The sequence below is a fragment of the Stegodyphus dumicola genome, chromosome 4, assembly GCF_044657685.1.
Source record: "Stegodyphus dumicola isolate Sdum_Otavi_A_Nest chromosome 4, ASM4465768v1".
In the NCBI taxonomy this organism is placed as follows: Eukaryota; Metazoa; Arthropoda; class Arachnida; order Araneae; family Eresidae; genus Stegodyphus; species Stegodyphus dumicola.
The window spans coordinates 229466178-229485973 of NC_140771.1; positions in this window are offsets into that span (position 1 = coordinate 229466178).

Here is a 19796-nt window from a genome sequence, read left to right on the forward strand (position 1 = left end):
CGCTAACTCCACAATGGGCAGTATTCCACTGAAGTACAACTGTTTTATCATTATTAGAGCGACTACTAAGAAGATCGAAACAGTAATCGACAGCTGAAGAGTGGGAATCACTCTGTAAGTCAGTAGCTTGAACGGCGGCTCTGAATCTGATAAGAATACCGCATTTAAAAATGTTGCCGGTGACTCTGTATTTGTAGCATAGCTCGGTGGATTGGCAGCAATTTCACCTTCAAGAGCAGTTGCTTATGGGTCAGTGGGTGCGTATAAGGTATTGCGAATGTAGTTGTTTTAATTCTCTCATGCCGCAGAGTCAGAGAACGACTATAATATCTTTAAATTCTGTATTCATGTTAAGAAATGCTAGTGACACTGACTGCCGTACTTCGAGCTCGAATCCTGGAGAACGAAAGCATGTTTTTAAGGGTATAGTGTATATGCATTATGGGGAAACCCAAATTACACGTTGAGCCGAAGGTCTCTCTGTAAGTTGAAAGTAGATCACTGCTCCTTCCCACTCTGGGTTTCAGAGAGTTTCCATTCTCAAAACTGGCGTGGAACTGTGCAGTTGGCCAGATGAGTTCTTACCTGTACTACCATTAATTTAATTCTGGTGTCTCGCCCACTTCCACCTGCATCTATCCAAGTGTGGTCCAGTAAGCTTCTGATTTCCAGAACAAAATGCCGTTTTCTTAAACGTACTATTCTCTTTTTTTTTCCTCCACATTTGCTGAAAATTCGGAATCAAAAAAAAAAAAAAAAAAAAAAAAAAAACGCTAAGAATGGTAGCACCTCGAAATTTTTGTCATCCAAGAAATTTTTCTAATGAGCAGCTTAAATTGTATGATGTAAATACCGTCTAATACATACAGAAATACAATTTTTCATTAAATTCGAACTTGTTGTCACTACACAAAATCGAAATTGGAGATATTTATGTGCATTCTATCCTATTCTATCTTCATATATCTATTACTATCCAAAGTAAAATTCATACGAAAGACATTGTTTATGTTAAATATTTGATTTAGTGTAGATATTTGTTAATTATTAAATGGGACTGAAATTCCAGAACATATAATTATGATAATACTTCTAATCAAATATAACAAAATAACACAAATAATGCCTAACTCGAGAGTTGAACTTCAAATTATTAAGAAAGCTAAAAAAATTGACACTTTTGGATGAAAATCAACATTTTGAAAAGTGAACGGTGAAATTAAAATGAGTATAGAAGCATTTCAGTCAGTTACATGTGTAAATACAGATTAAAAAAATCTCTGACAAATTCTTATAAAATTTACAGATTAAAATCAATCTGTTATTGACTGTTTTCAGTACATGATACTACAGGAAATACGCATACAAATCTCTGAATAATAATATTGATGATGAAAGGAACTGGGGTACCCTTCTTTTATGAGGATTGGATTCAGAATTGTATTTGGCGTGTGTGTGTATACACACAATGCATACATACATAGATACAATGTATACATGCATATATACATGCATACATGAACAGTTATAATCATCCATCCATACATACACTCATATGTTTCTGAATCCGACTCGACAGCAGAAGAGTAGCGGAACTGGTGTTTATTTGGTTTAATATGATTTCAAAATTGAACTGATTTTTAATGATTAAGGCACATAATGACAGATAATGCAATTAAAAATACTCATAGTATGCCTGAAATTTGCAGATGTCTCACTAGGGTTTATATAAACTTTCTTATGCATATATTGTGGTTTTGTTTACATTGGCTAATTGATGGTGAAGATAAAATGTGCAATATAGTTACAGTTAAGAGCAAAGTTTCAACATTTCAGCTCGTATAGAAAATAATCCTTTTGTTTTATCGACTTATATCCGTAACACATTTCACTAAGTTATGTCATTATAGAACAAAATTGAATGGGGGATCCTTTTTTAAAAGACATCGTACACCTTCGAGCAATTTGGACGTCATCGGTAGAAAATGGGTGTGCAAAAGAAGATAGGTATTATTATTGCTAAAAAGGAGACATGAAGAAAACCACAAAATTGAAAAAAGAAGAAATAAGGGAAATAACTAAAAATGCTTTCTGAAAAACAAGTTAAACTAAAGCGTACAGGGGAATGAGAAACGATACAAAAATATTTTAATTTAAGGTAAATGTCTTGGAGCTTCTGATTTGTTATAAAAACATTGAAAATCTATCAAATCTAAGTGACAAATTAAAGACGATGAAAAGAAAAAAAAAAGAGAGAATAAATATATATCCATATAGTATGAATTAGGATATTGCATTTATTTAACGGGACTACTTCTAAAATTAGTATTTTAAATACATCTGAAGAGTAATAAAAGATATTAATCATCAAGAGTCAAAATAAGTTGTTCACGCTATGCATCCTATAACGCCAACTATTCGAACAACTGTTATCATAACTATGTAAGAATTAGTTTTTCCTTTCGAACTTGTAATCTATTAAAATATGCTACATACTGCAATGTTACAACATAAGCAACAGAAATTTGTTCTAATAGCCTATCTGCCATTATTTATTCATTACTTTGCTTGCTGTGGTTTTCCTAGTCATTACCTAAAGGTCGATCGAGAAGCAGATTTGGGTTGAATTCGTTTTCAGTTCCCCACACATCTTTCCATAAGAGCAAAGTAAAATTCTTTTACGACTTATTGTTGCACTGTGAGATTTATTGCTATCTCGGGTGGGATCCAACTGCGCGAATGAAAATCCTAACTCCATCCTGCTATAGTCCAACTGCGCTTCTTTCCCCCGTTGCCTACAGGGTTACAATTTAACTTTACGAATCCAATTGTAGCCAAGAGGAAAATGAAAATAAAGAAGTAGTATTACATATCGACAATCAGAAGAACAAGTAAAGAATATCTAACAAGCCGGCTAATTACTTGAATAACAGTAATAAATGGGAATGCTAACAAAGAAAATAAAATGTTATTAACATACATATTAGCATTACAAACAGCTTTCATTAATTACAATATTAGAGCAAAGAGTATTATAATAATATCATAAATTAAATAATTATAAAGCATACCAATTATATTTTTTATAAATTGCATCAATAATAGTCAAGATGTCTGATCTAAACTGGGAAATTTAAGACAGTTCACTGGCGTGCAAAATATTATTCCGAATCGAAGTGTGTTAAAGTGTGCTAGAAATATTTTTCGTTAACTAAAGTAATCATGTAAATGTTGGCGAAACTAATAGTTAAATTAAAAAAAGCTTAGCATGAAATCTATTACAACAACATTACTATGCGTTTGGAACACTGACGTATAAATTGTAAATAAATTATTATGCTAAGAAGTTTTTTCTAAAATTTATCTAGAAGAAAAGAATTAGACAAAGAGTACTGAATTAATATAATGAATCACAATGCAAGAAACATACATTACGGCAGATTCTTCATTATTTAGTTTCTTTAAATATAATATATGGCGATAACATTTAGTAGCAACAGCTTGAAAAGTGAACCAACGCAGAAAGTGAAACGACGCAAAATGGTGTTTTGAGACTAAAAGCCTTTTGGGTTTAACGTCCCTTTGGGCTAAAGTCTTTCAACTATTATCAAACAGACAAAACTCGAAAATTAAATGGACAATGAAATTAAAACATTCAAGAACCTGACTCGGAACAGGGAGCTTACTAAAGCTATGTTCAATAAATGTGGGAAGTAGACAAGATACACAGGAAGGGTATACGAAACCCTTTATTTTTCACTCTTTACAATGATTTCCGTACTTCGGACCAACTAGACCAACCACTTGTGGTCTGAACGTAAGAATATAAAAATATTAACTAAACTCTAACTTAACTTTGGAATAATAAACAAGGGCCTACGTGGAAGATTGGCCGTATATTAACAGGAAGCCGTATGTAGTCCAGAGAACTGTTAACACTACAATACGTAGAAATAAAACAAGGTAGAAATAAAAATCTAGAAACTCAGAAATGTCGGAAATGTTAAAGAGATGAAAGTAAATTAAAAAATCAGAATATAAAACAGAGGAATTTTAAAAAAATTGAGAGAGAAAAGTTCCAAGAAAAAAGGACTGGTCTGTACTTTTCTTTTGCAGGGAGGTAGAAACATAAATCAATCAGCAAAAGTTTATCAGACTGCTGCTATATTTTTCTGAAATTATGGAATAACATCAAAATAAAAAAATTCCAGTTCGCTAGACACAGCCTGGATTTCCAAAACACCGAATAAAATTTAGAGAACTTTATTCCAAAAATTGTTCCTGAGGAAAATAAAAACTCGTAGAATAGTTGGAAATCGAAATAAATGAATGTTATAAGAATGGATTCTTATGTGAAAGAGTAGAAAAATTCTCAGATATAAAAAAATGAAAGTTAAATAGACTAAGAACATAAACTGTAAAATATATAAAAATTGCATAATGAAAAATTAAAACAACATATAAATATTGTGAAAGTTTATAATGTTTCAATAGGCTTTCTTAAGTTTTACTAACATTTATTTTATTTTAAATCTTTACTATCACTTCTTATTTTCTACTTCCGGCCAGAATTAAAAGCTTTAACTTATTTATGCAAATTTGTCTGGCGAACGCCAAGTACTTAAGTTGTGGCTTTTTGCCAAGCAAAGAGAGGAAGGAGTTAGTAGAAGCAGGCCGCTTGCCTTAGCAGTTTTTACTCGGTTGCTGGTTGCCTTCCAGGCCAGAGGTTTAATCCTCTTGATAATTTTAAACGTATTGTAGTGTTAACAGTTCTCTGGACTACATACGGCTTCCTGTTAATATACGGCCAATCTTCCACGTAGGCCCTTGTTTATTATTCCAAAGTTAAGTTAGAGTTTAGTTAATATTTTTATATTCTTACGTTCAGACCACAAGTGGTTGGTCTCTGTATTCCGAAGTACGGAAATCATTGTAAAGAGTGAAAAATAAAGGGTTTCGTATACCCTTCCTGTGTATCTTGTCTACTTCCCACATTTATTGAACATAGCTTTAGTAAGCTCCCTGTTCCGAGTCAGGTTCTTGAATGTTCCCAAAGCAAGTAAGGCGGAACACTGAACCTGATAGGCTTCAATGCTTTATTTCATGTATTCTCTCTTTGCATTACTATGAATTGTAGAGTATCTGAAGAGTACAGATGTAAAATTTACTAAACCTTCTTGCTATTTTTTTTCCAAATTAATCAATGTAAATTTTGAGTAAACCTTTGTAAAATGCTGAAATGCAACAATTTACACAACAAATTAAATTTTTAAAACATTCACACAAACATTTAATACAAATATAATTCATACAAAAATTATTTTCTAAAACTTCTAGTTATCTCAGTTTAAAGAAACTGAAACAAAACCTCAATTTTATATAATACTAATAGAAATAATAATAATTTTCGTGTATTTTGCTCCTGATTTAAAGTTTTCGCAATTGTTCTATGCAATTTTTATCAAAGGAAGGAATTGCAAACGTTTTAAATTGTGCGGAGTGCATTTAAATCTAAATATTTGGCCACACATACATGAAAGAAATACATATATAATCTACTTATATGATGAAAAAATAGAACAGTATAATATAATGTATTTACTCGAATCATACATTATCTGAAAAAATCAAATTATATTATCTGTAGCAAATACGATTGTTATTCGAGAAGCTAATTGAAAATATTATAATACAAGAGATATTTCATCTTTTCCTTTCGTAATAAATCAACTCCCCATGGAAGGCATCTCTTGAATAGAATTAACGAATAATAATAAGTATTTCCTATGAATATAATAGAATTATTGTTGCGTAATATTTTCGTTAAATTTCAGATTATAGCAAATAATATCGGAATTATTAAGCCGAAATTAGCATATAACACAGCTTAATAAAAGCTTCTAAATGAGTTAATATTCAGCCAAATAATACAACATACAATTAATTAAATTATTCTAAAATTTTACGATGATTAACTGTATGAAATAACGTATGATGTAACTGTTTCTGGTGAATGGATTCTTATATATTCAAAACAATATTTCAGTAGATGAATTTAGAGCTGAAGGCTCTTGAAAATATTGGGAACATTGAGAATAAATAGAATATTGAGAAACTAAATACATTTTGTTAACTTCAATAGTAAATAAATTAACCATAGAACAAATTTTAAGATTGATGAATAAAATAAGAACATTGTAATATTCTAAGCTACGATTTCATGGTTGTTATTCAAAATTATTGCATAAGGATATAATTTATTTAAATACGATATAATTTATTTAATTCGTATAATAATCATTACTTTCCAGTATGCTGTAGCTGACACAATTATATACCGCAAGCACAATTTTATTGCCTGACATATAAAACCAACATTATTTGAATCAAACACCTTTATTTGACTTGAGCAATCAGTCAAATTTTATATAATCTATTAAGTACAGAAAGTATGTATACTAATAGAATATAGCAAGTATCTGAACATTTCACAACGCTTTAACAATATTCGTACATTTTCACAGTACCAGGGCTACATGCATTATTATTTTTAATAAATTCAATTAAACTTCAAAGACAAACAAAAATATTATGATGTAAATAATGCTAAAATACAGAGGAACTCAATCAATTAATTTTAGTATCTTATTTCTGATTTTTCTTAATTTTGAACTAAACCTGACAAAACAAACATGTTTGATATATTCTCATGATTAGAGTTTCAAACAGAAGATAAAAATATCTCTCTTGTAAGGAGAAATTAAATTAAGGACAGCAATATAGTAAAATTTTTTTTAAATATTTTTAAAAATGTGAATAATGCACATATAAAGTGAATAATACATAAATAGTATTTTAGTTACCTGATTAGATAGATGGATTCATAAACCACTAACTTCCAGACTTAGCCATTTCTAAACTGAATTTTATTCTATTATAATTCGCATCAAATCACTTTTTGGTTGACACGACATTTATCCAATCATAGTTAAATATAATAATCTCTATGTGAACTGGTTTTTAAAGGTACGACTTTAGGCGTCTTAGACATAAAAGAATAACACCGCAGAGTTGTCAGCATGATGGAAGCTAGGAAAAAGAAAAATGTTGTTGTGTTGCAAAGAGTAATTACACTAAGTATGATGCATCAGTACAGCTAATCTGTGACTGGTTAATTTTGGGTTGTAATATGGAAAGATCTCGCATTTGGAAGAACAGATTAATTTAGGGGAGAACATAAAATTTAGAATATTAATATTTTGAGGTCGCTAATCGTTTGTTAAAGCAGCCGTCGTATTTTATTATATCTTACATAAATATGTATACACACGCACACACACCGTGCCATGTTAAGTGAATTTGCATATCAAGTAGAATATCTGAAAAACTAATGCTCAGATTTGAATGAAATTTGGTATGAATATATATTTACAACACAGAGCCACTGAAAGTAATTTTATGTAGGCATAAATAACATAGAGCTCATAGTGCAGGGATGTCCAAAATCCATGTTGTCATATCGAACTGAAAATTAAACTAATAACGAGGTATACATCCTTCTCACAACCAGACAAACTGGACAGGTGGACAGAAAGTCTTCCCAGACATGTTCTATAAGTTCAAATTCAGGTGATCTAGTTGGGAAATGCATGATGGGAATATCCTGACTTTCCAGGTAATCGTCGACCAACTCAGCCCTATGTGGACGAGCGTTATTATCCGTTAACAGGAATTCAGGACTAACTGCTCTCGTTAAAAGTCGGGAAAAAAGGTCTCTAAATCATCTTCTGTACTTCACTGCCGTCAAGAAGCCTTTGTGAAACGCATGCAAGGGAATGCTGCCCTCCTACATAATGCCTGCACAAACAATCACGCTACCAACTTCCGTAATGATCTTTTTCTCGGATGAAGGAGAGATGGTATCGAGTATCAGGCCCTCTCCAGATACTCTTTCCAGAACAGTGTCCAGTCTGAATATGTAAAAATGTAAAAAGCATACGGCTCGATTTTTTGGCTTCATGCCAAACGCACTCTCCTGTGTGCTGCAGTAAATGAAAAGCAAATGGCTATCTCATGAAGCATTTGGGCAACTGTGGATCATCATGAAGCATTTGGGCAACCGTGGATGAAACTCGAGTTCCAGTGTCAGCATATTGCTGACGTGTCAACTGTGAAATTGTCGAGCTGTCGGACTGAAGTCTTGTGTTGTCGGGGCTGAAAGGCGAAATAACGATCTCCATCTGTCGTTGTGGATCTTGGTCGACTTTGTACAGAATTTCTCGATATGGATTCAATGTCCTGAAACTATCTCCACAAATTGGAAATAACACTGAGCTCTGGTTGCGATTGCCCTGCCGACAATTCTCATTCCATCATACGTATGCTCGTGGCTAGTTGTTTTAACTCATACCTTATAACAGTAACCCAGATTTTGCGGGAAGGAAGACAAATGTAGTGAAGGAGTACGAGACACAAATCGCAGGAAACTCCTCGCGCGTTTATGTCTCCTCCATAATCATAGCTTAGCAAACATTTATTTATTCGATTCTGAATATTGGTATAATCCTTCGTCGACGTAAACTTTTTTTCAATAAGTTTCGTAAAACTATATATAATTTGCAAAATCTCTTACTTTTGCGCAAAAGTGTGTGTATGTGTATATATATATAAGAAATATAAAACTATATGTAAAAAGTTCAATAATTATTAATGAATATATATTAAATGTAATAAAAAGAAATTATAATATTCTGCGTATGTATGTATATGCGTCTATAGATAGATTAAGTTAAATTTTGACTAAGCAGGCAAAAGTAAAAAAAAACTAAGAGGACAAACAATAAAAGATACACGCACATACATACACATTCACATAGGAACATACACGCTAATATATTTTTGAGAGTTTGATTTTATTTGGTTATGGCAAAGCATGCAAGAACTATCTGCCTAAGAGGAGGGATGCTTTCTTGGAGGAAGAAGCACATTCTCTGAAATACGAAGAGCTGAATCAGAACTGATTAACAACTGACTCTACTTAGCTCTCATGCCATATTTATAAGAAACTGCACAGACTTCTGGAAGCTTCAAGAAAAATCGCTACTACAACTTAAAAAATGCAATTTCTCGAAATCTCTGGAAATCGTAAAAACAAAGATAAATCACCATACGTCAGGAGTGCTTCTGTCTATATTTCGCGTTGTTTAGCTAATTTTACAGTTTAAAAGTTGTTAATTTCAGAATCATAGCATCTGCAGATCTATAAAAAGTGAGTATTTACATGCAATCCAATTATATTCAAAAAATGAGCATTTATAAACAAAATATACAACTAAGAATTTAATTGCACTGAAATAAACCTTCTAATTGCCACCCTAAGAGCAACAAAGAAGCAGGTCTCTAAATTAAATAACATTTACTTTTACAGCAATACGGAAAAACAACATTATGGTCAAATGAATTTGAATATTTATGTAAACATATAGCAAAATATAATAATTTAGACTTTGATAACATCATGAATGTTAATGATGATATATGATATAGCTTTTATGATGATGTAGCTTACTGCATACATCATAAAAGCAACAGTCATTGCCAGGTGATGATTATTTTTCACTGTAAGCAAACATTTTTTATGCACATTTAGACAGTTAAATTAGATGAAAAACTATGCAGTTCTTCAGCAATTTTTTACGTTAATAAAAATGACTTTTGCATCTACTTCCGTAGAGGAATTTACAATGAAGCAAGAACTGATAGTTTTGCAAGACAGAGAAGCAATGCATAATTATATTACGCAAGTTAAAATATGATTCATTCAATTATGGTTTCATTTCATTTGTATTAGCTAATATAAGTTTTTTTTCTGCATACTTAACTATTATGATTGCCTAAGTGTTATATAAGAAAAATAAGACATGTATTAATTTAGAAATGAGGCAGTTTAAAGAGATTTAGTGATAGATTTAAGATAGGATGTGGAAATAACGAAATTAAAAAAGAGAGATAAAGGTTACTGAAAATTAATTACAATTTTTGTTTATATATTCCTTATATTATACATACAATAATAATAACAATAATAAACAACAATAATAATACATTGCTGTCCTTTTAAAACTGGTGTACCAGGAAGGGCAAAAACTGTAGAATTATATTCACTGTACCTTAATAGTACAGTGGAAGGAAGACATGATTCACTTTGCGAGTATTTTGGAACACATAGCGTGCAGAATTCAGTATAGATAATAATTTCTTAGGGAAAGAGTCGAAATGAGCTTGCATAACATATATAAGTACTTCATTTCATGCCGCTTCATCTCTATATAAAAGTTCATTAATCATAGTTACTGGCAAATGCTAGCGTGAACATCTCCCGGCAACTACATGTCTAGATGTTTTCAATGGGTCAGGAGATCCACAGAACGTGTTGGCCAGAGCAATAGTCGAACACACTCTGTTGCGAGGATAGTCATGACATCAAGAGCGATATGCAATCCTTCAATGTCTGGTAAAAAGGTGTCTTTAAGCAGGCCTCTAAGCTAGCGCAAAACAGTCACGTCAGATAAGTAACTATGACTGTTCACATTACCAGACAAGAGGACGCGTGCGGGACCAGAAGATTATGCGGATGTGTACCCGATGCCATCTTTACCAGCACGCCAGATATTGGGCCCGTATGACGATGAAAGATACATGCTGGCAACGTCCATTCTTCTCAGTGTCTCCATATACAGATACGTCCTTCGTATTGCTGATTGCGAAACTGAGATTCCTCTGAAAATGTACCGGTGCAGGTGCGTCTGTCTCTGCTGCATCAGCGTCTCTGCGCAATATCAGCGAAAGACGCAATAATGGTTGCCCGATTTCTTACTGAGACTAGGTAAATTTACAAATATCGATGCCAATGTCACAAAAGTAACGTTAACACAGCTAGTGACTTTTTACAGTGTGATATAAGTACCAAAGAGACAGGGAAAGAGTATAAAGGCCCCTTTGATTAATCCAAATAAATGTTAATAGACGGCACCAACTCGTGCTTACAGAAGCCAATATTTTTTGGCTTAAAACCAAGGATAATGGATAAATTTAACATTAATTGAAGTTTAAGTATAGCCAAACGGCATCACAGTTTAACTGGTGCGTAAGCTGGCTCTGACCGAAATCAACATAAACAAGTCTAATGGCAAGAATAAATACAGCAGAATTATAATTCAAAGTATCGAAGTTAGCAAAGTGTCCTTCAAGCAGGCAGAACACGTTCGGATTGCATCCTCCATAACCTTACCCTTTAAATACTTCCTTCTTTCTACCTAATTTAGATCGCGCGAGCTGAAAACTTATATTCTGGCAGAGAGATGAAACGATGCTTGAAAAGTAATTTAAAATAGTGGGTTAGGAATTTCAAATGAATCTTACACGTTTTAATGGAGTTTTCTCCGTTTAAGTTTTCAGTTTTTAATTCCTAACGAAAAATCATTAACACAAAAACAAAGAAACAGCTTAAGGTGATATAAAATGATTACATACGCACAACGTAGAATATATTTGCGATGTTTTCTGTTAATATTACCTGCTAGATCTCGGGGCCTTCGTTTAACAAATAAACATTTTTATAATAATAAATTTGCCTTTTTATTATTTCTGCACTACAACTATAATCAGTATAATCGTGGAAGAAGTGTGAAATAGGGATAATTCCAAATTTTACTGAAGATAGTTCCAAATCCGCAGACAATCAGCAATAAATTCAAATGATTTCATTTCCAAAAGATGGAACAAAGTACGATTAAGGTGTTCAAAAATATGCATTGAAAATTGAAGATTCAGTCTTAAATCTGCTTTGATAATAATAATACCTATGTTCGAAAGAAAAATTTGGTGTTTACATGGAAGTTAAAGTCACTTAAATTCATGGCATTCTTTGTGGGATTTGTGCCCACTAGCGGCCGAGCGGTAAAGTCGCTAAACACTGGTGGTTCGGTCCGAGGTTCGAATCCCGCGAACGGGCTGGCTGCATGGGCGTTTTAGTGGTTTTCCCCATGTGTAACGTGTATACGAGCCAGTATCCCTTAGAATGTCCTCCACGAAGGCATCCCTCCCCTTACGCAGATAGCCCTAGTGTGCTTTGCCGTAATTAAATAAGCCAAAGGCAATAAGCCAAGCTTTGTGGGATTTAAGAGATGGATTATTTCAACATGTACACGTTTTAACGGATACATTTCATAGCTTGGTATTAAACAAACAACAAAAGGTAACACTACTTACTTAACCAAGTATTATCTTATGATTTGACCATAAACTGGACAGTAATTAGGGATTTATTACCTGATAATAGAAGACTGTATTAGTATGTACTGACCTTATGGAATGAATCAATTAATAAAATATACTTAATTTTTAATATAATTTAAAAAGCATAAATATGCTTTTGTTAATCGTAAAAAATATCATCGAATTATCATTAAATATATCAGTTGTAAAATTTCTCACTGATATAATTGTTTCTTGAATTAGTGCAAAGATACTCACATAGATATACCCACATAAATAAGAATAAGTAACGCAGATGTAATAAAGTTATTAGCTTTATGCTTTTAATTTATCAACTTTAATAACATAGGATCCTAAAGCTTTTGCCCTGTTGACGGTGTTATTATGTTTGCTAGCATACAATTTAACTCCAAGAACGCTCAGTCAAGTTTTGAAATTTAGACGTATTTCAATACATCTTACGTCTGGCGTTTCAAATTCTAAATTAAATATCGAAAGTTTCGAAAAGTTCGAAGGAAATTTTGTGTACTTTACTCATATGTAACGCGCACTTCTCAACATCTTGAGTCTTTTAATGATTCCTTGAGAAACTGAAGTTTCATAGAGCTTCAAAAATTCTCAGAATCAATATAGCAGTAAATTGTGGCACGCCTCTGGCTCATTAAATAAACAAGTTTATGCACTTGCGTCAGTGCTCTTGGGTGATTTAATTTGAGGGTACCTCTCTCTGTTTACCGGGGCTCCTGACGCCATCTCGACCATATTAACAGGCACCGGGCAAACTGGCTGTTTACCCTCGGGCGAAGATCAATAATTATCATTTAGAGGGCAAGTGACGTGAGTTGATGATTCAACAGTTTTTTCTTCCTTTCTTTACCTATGACAAGATGAAATACCTAACTTAGCGAATTTCTAGTGTCTAATCTTCTTGATATTCTTCAGAATTGTCCTGCTATACGTGCTTCGGCTGCACAATGGATTAGATCAGCTTTCTTGAAGACGTCTTAAAATAAACATTACAAAAATCTCTCCGTGAACTGGGAGGAAGGTACAATTCATTGTCCGAACAATAATAATGAAAAATGCAGACAAATTCTTTCAATTTGTCTGCTATTTTTCGTTATTATTGATTCACTCACTCATTCGTTAAATGTAATTAATCATTTGCTTTTTCTCCCTCCTTCGAGCATGCCTTCGTGGTGTAACGATAGCACACTCGAAAGGTCCAGATTCGAGTTCTGGCGAAGGCGTTGCATACGTTTCATGTCACCTGCTTCAAAATCATCTATTGACTCTACAGTGGCACTACTACAGTAAAAGGTGGTGGAAAAAATTCGTCACCACCAGAATTTGACGATTGCGTCCCGTCTTCCCAGCGACTCTTTAAAACGGGGTACTATGTAAGGCACGAATGAAAAGAATACGACCCGATCCACCAGGCCTAAAAATAGACCGTATGATCTTGTTTCGGTCACCTCTACGTTCACCACAAAATAAAACTCAAGCACAATCACAACATTAAAAAACAAACTATAAACACACAATTAACACATATCAAGTAAACAGAAACGAGAGCTTATAGAATAAGACCTCATAAGGCATAAAATCATTAGTATTTCAATAAGTCAAAATGAATAGAATTACAAGTAAAAAATCCAAATCAAATCTATAAAATTCTAAGATCACTAATAAAAGACAAAAAGATAATAAAAGATAAAAAGATAATAAAAGATAAAAAGATAATAAAAGATAAAAAGATAATAAAAGACAATTTTTAGTCAACACAGTTATATATTTGATTATATAAAACACCACATGCACTCCGTTTACCGTTAATAACTCCTGGACTCATATTTTCAGAATTTGCAATTTTCATTTTTAGTCGTACATTTTCTGTCAATTTACATTCAAACGCAAAGTGATCTGGCGAATTACAAGCTGAGCATAATGAATTTCCCTGAATACCAAATCTAGTATGATTCTCCGGAAATCTACATAATTTGTAACAAACTGATTTGCATCCATATGCACTGATTTGCATATGTTGGCATTTTCTATATTTTTCAATAATCCCGTATTTCTTATTGAACTTTTCCAATGTTGAGATCGTTTATCAAGATAATAGTTTTACAGTACTTTAACTGCGTATTTCTTTCAAACGGATATGTCTATAAAATTTCATTTTCCACCATGGCCTCCTCCTTAACCAGCTCGTCCGCCCTCTCCTTGGCGGCAAAGCCCACATGAACTTTGACACAATGTTACAAATTACAGTGTAACGGCGAACCGCAAGCTCAATGAATTTATACTCCCGCAGCCGAGACTGCCTAGGTACAGATCCTAGCCAGTAGCTTCACACGGATCTCTGCGTCGACCCCCGGGGAGGGTACATTTTAATATGATTGACTTAATCAAAAATGCAGTAATATCATGAGCTGCCTAGTTAGAGATATGAAATATTTTGATGAGATATGAATATTTAGTTAGAGGTATGAATATTTATTTATACTAGTTGCACTCATTGAAATCATTGTATTTTTTCACGGTAATTGTTTAGGCGACTAGCACCACAACCGACTAGTTTCTAAAGAAATAATATAGTGAATGTAAGAAAATGTATGGCCACAGCTAATACTTAGCAGAATTCCAACGATGCACTTGTTTTTTTTAATATTTTGTTAATTTGCTGTTGAATTTTATATGGCCTAAGTGATATTTAATAAGAAATGTTAAAAGCTCAAAACGTTCATAAGGACAAAAATCTCTACTAAGAATGCCGAACTTTGAGATGATAAAATGAAAAAAGACAGGAGAAAAAAAAAGAATAATAATAATAGACAGCAATTAACAATATTTCGGATATTCTAAACATATGTTGCTAGACTAAATTTAAACTTTTGTGATTTCGCTATTGAATTCCATTTGCCGGAAGTGCGAAGAAAGCGATGCTTAATAGTAAATCTAAAAGAACAAAATAATAATAATAATAATAATAATAATAATAATAATAATAATAAATTGTGTTAACAGAAGAAAGTGCAAGAGGAAACTCGTGAACTGCCACCTCAGTGAGAGCATAATAAACCTTAACACTAAGTGTGATTTTAAAATCTGAATCCTCTCAGATTTTTTTTTCTCTCGAGGAGCCATACTGAAGCTCCTCGAACAAAGGAGCTGAATGAAATCAACAATATCAGTACTTAAAATCATGCAAACTTCAGCCTTTTTACACTAGAATTTATAGATAGCATTAATTGGTACACAATTTTGATATTCCGTTCCATTATAATCATTTCCTTGTCTTGTCAGTGGCTAAAGAAAGTGCAGATGTTAAGTTTATTGGATGTTTCCTTTGTAAAGTTGCGCGCTTCCAACCTGCACGCAACAAAGTGGTGACTGCTGAGAACTGGAAATAGACCAAAGTATTGAGAAGGGTTTAAATCCCTTTTTATTCAACTTTAGAAATTACAAATGCGTGCTCTTGACGCTCACAAACTACGTCGACCCGGCGGTAAAATAAAAATAAGAAACTAAGAAAAGAATAGCAACAAGTGACTAACTACGAGGCTCTCTAAACGTAACTAACCTCACCGCGTTCTAAAATACCGCTGATACTTTAGTAAACTTCTGAATATTACGTTGAAAGATTAACAAACTGCCGAGGCAAGCACACAGGCCGAAACGCGTGGTTCTCCAATTTCTAACTAGCCACCTCCACGCTCGTGAAGTAAGAAAAGCACCCTTTCGAACTCGTTTCCTTTCTATTTAACTCAGAATACTTCCGCTGATAATTTGAATCCTTGCGCGTTCTACTAAAATTTACATACTCTGGCATTGGCAATTCCAGGGGAAAGTAAGGCTTGACAGAAAAGATAGTTTAAACTTAAAATAAATGTTAGTTAAAATAAATATAAAGCCTACACCTTAATGATTTTGAATTGTGGATGGCCAGCAATGTATGCAATTAAAATTCGAATGAAAATTTACTTTCGATTAAGGCTGTACACTACGAAAAAAAATCTGATGTGTACACCACATGACTTCCTTGTACGGAATATTAAATTATACGCATTTTTTCTTTCATTTCATTTAAACCTATTGGATTGAATTAAATCTACTTCGTCGACAGCGCATAAACAACAATAGAATAAGTGCATTCTTTAAAATCCACTTTCTTTACCATAGCGACACTCTGGCGCTAGATTCACTTAACAGTATTATATTTCGTTCGTATTATAACTCAGAATGCACAAAATTTATATCATTTAAAGAATAGAATTATCTAATCGTTGCCACATGTTCTATTCAAATACTATAATAAAGCTAGAAGGATGTATAAAAGAAATTAAACAAACAAAACAAAAAAGAAAAAAAAAATTACAGATGATTGAGTATTTCTCATTCAATTAATTCAGTTCTCACTTCGCGAGAAGGCAAAAATACATAAAAACTCAAAATATCTATATTAAAAATTACGAAGTAAATCTTAAACAGTTATTTCCTCGAAAAAATTCCAGAAAGGATTAAGCATGATTTAATTGGCAATAATAAATGAAGGCGTTATCTTTGTTGTTGCGAAGCTAAGTTTCTCTAGATTGGCAACAAATCCACTATCCTACTGTTTCAAATGTAAACAAACAATGGCCGCCATCAAGAGAAGTATTAGGCTTAGCGGCACTTAAACAACTTTAAAATTGTTGATAATTCTAAAAATATTGCATAGAGACTTACTAAAGGCATAAAAACCTTAACCGGAAGATAAGAACAACATAATTCAATCATTTTTAAAGCAAAAATTGTACAATTTACAAACACATACTAAGAGTAAAGAAACTGAGATCACTGAGCCGGGTAACAGAGTGGATATATATATATATATATATTTATATACGTTTGGTGCGGCCGATTGCAACCAAAATACGAGGTGCATATCTACATGTTATAGCAGTCTTATATACAAAATTTCAACTTTCTGAGGCTACTCGTTTTTGAGTTATGCGAGATACGTACGTACATACGTTCGTACAGGCGCCACGAAAATTCTCTTCAGAATTCATTTTCAAGCAGTTTTATATATTTTTTTTTTGAAGGAAAAGAGTATTTATTCTGTCCTTCTGTACAGATCGTTAAATTGCATCGTAACATCGTTAAATTGCCTTCGATTGCAGTCAAAATTGATATTTTCGTTGAAATATGCTGCCTGAAACTTTTCGCGATTACAATACTTCTTTTTTACTTCGTACAAGGAAGTAAAATGGGGGGGGCAGTTCTATATCTCCCGTTCTACTGGGCGATTGATGAAATTCACACTGCGTTTTTGAAGTCTCGAGAGCGCTATTTAGGATATACATTAAATTTATATACAGCATTTTTCTAATATAAGTATTTTGACACAAAATCAATTTTTTTCTGAAATGACATGCTAATTTTTTCTCATATTTCGATTCTTAAACTCAAATTATGTCTCAATATTAAATTTGTAAAATTGGTGTGAAATTTACGGAGAAATACAAAATTTATCTTTTAGAATTTTTTTTCAATTTGCGTTAAGAACAATTTACTTGGCGAACTCTTAATTTATAGCAATCTATTTTGCTTTCTTTTTTTTTTCATTGTAAACGAGCGGAGAAAAGTCAGCATTAATTCAAATAACTTTAACAAAGTGCGTAAACCACTCTTGGCATTATTATTGCTTATAACAAAACTCGAATAAAAACTCGAACTTTTTGCAGGTAGGCTTAGAAATGCATCTACTTTAAGATGATGGTAAAAATGTTATAGGTTATAATTCAAATTTATTTTCGAAAAATGTATAACAGTTATTTAAAAATACAAATTTAAAAAATAAATCATATAAATGGGCGAAATTTATTTGGAATGAAGCTAAATTTCTAATTCTGGAAGAAGGAATCAAGTAAGTTTAATAAAAAAAGATATATTTGTAAATACATATCAAATTCAATTAACATTGAGGAGCTAAAATTTTGAGAGCTAATTTTTTAACTACTTGTGCGATTTTTACAAAACTTGGCATTTTGTCAGAATTCGAGTCGTATAATCGAAATATGGAACAAACTGGCATGCCATTAAAAAAAAGACTCATTTTGTGTCAAAACACCTATGTTAGAACAATGCTATATGTAAATAAAATACATATCCTAAGTCACGCTTTTCAGACATGAAAAACGCAAGTTGAATTTCGTCAATCGGCCCAGTAGAACGGAAGATATAGAACTGTCTTTTTTTTTTTTTTTTTTTTTTTTTTTTTTTTTTTTTTTATGCGTGTGCGTGTGTGTGTGTGTGGAAAATAAGCTAAATTTTACTATGCCTAATACAATATTCTATAGATTATTCTAAAACTCAAAATTTTTCAAAAGCTCATTTCATTATAATGAGAAAGATATTCTTTAATTGTCAAAATATTTTCTGTATCTGTTTGAGAAAAGGTACATGGAAAATGGTCAATTTAACACGGTCGGTAAAAAGGGGTTCGACTCCACTTAATGCTGAATGCATAGCAAAATGCTGTAATTAAAATGGTTTGCATGAAACAAATGAGCTCGATTTTCATTTTATTTCTTATTCATTTAATTATTTATTTACTTGAGATGTTTTACCGCTTACAGCGGCTAAATCTTTTAATGGAGGAAAAAAGTGTTTGTCAATGCAATTTTTTTAAGTAAAGAATAAAGTAAGGTTTAAATTCATTCTAAGATAAAACCCATTACCTTGAGTTATGGTGTTCATTGAAATACGAAATATCCTTTCTAATCAAACCCCAATTTTGAATCATTAAAAAAAACTCTACAGGTTTTAACATTGAACTAAAGTAGTTCCAAATGCTATTGATGAGGATCGTCGTTTTTCCAGATTATACCATTTTGCTCGTGTTTTAATTCTTTTTTATAATCATTATATGTGACTAACAGTTGATGAATCAAAGTTGTTCGGTACCTTTCTTTTCTTGTCTTCTTTAGTGGGAGAAAAGGCTTTCAAAATTTGTTGTTCAGTTGTCTTTTCGGCTGTTAAAGTCTTTATTCTCTTTAATTTTCATTCGAAAGGAACTATTTTGTAAAGGTAAAAAAATAAATCCTTTTCTAGATCCAAGTTTCAGATTTAACCTGTGTTTAAATCCAGCAGAATAAGCTGTAATCCATTTCGAACACAAACAAGCATTGTGCTTGAAAGTTTCGCCATTTACTACCCCATTTACTAACATGATATGGTTTCAGTTTCAGCTAAGTACAATATAAGCCATGATTGTTTGTCAAGCCCAAACTTGCTCGCTAAAAGGAGACGTGCGTGTTTTCAGTTGCATGGAACATAAACGCAATCAGGCTTATGATAGTCCTAAAACATTTTATTTCTTATTTTTGGATATAGTCTTTACGCATGCTAAAGCATTAAATTCAGCGTTTGGAAATAAAAGCAGGATTTTGTTAAATTTGGCGTACATTCTCTCGACTTTCACATGGCTGTATCTACTATGCTTGTGCAAAAAGTTAAAGTAATTTAAAAAA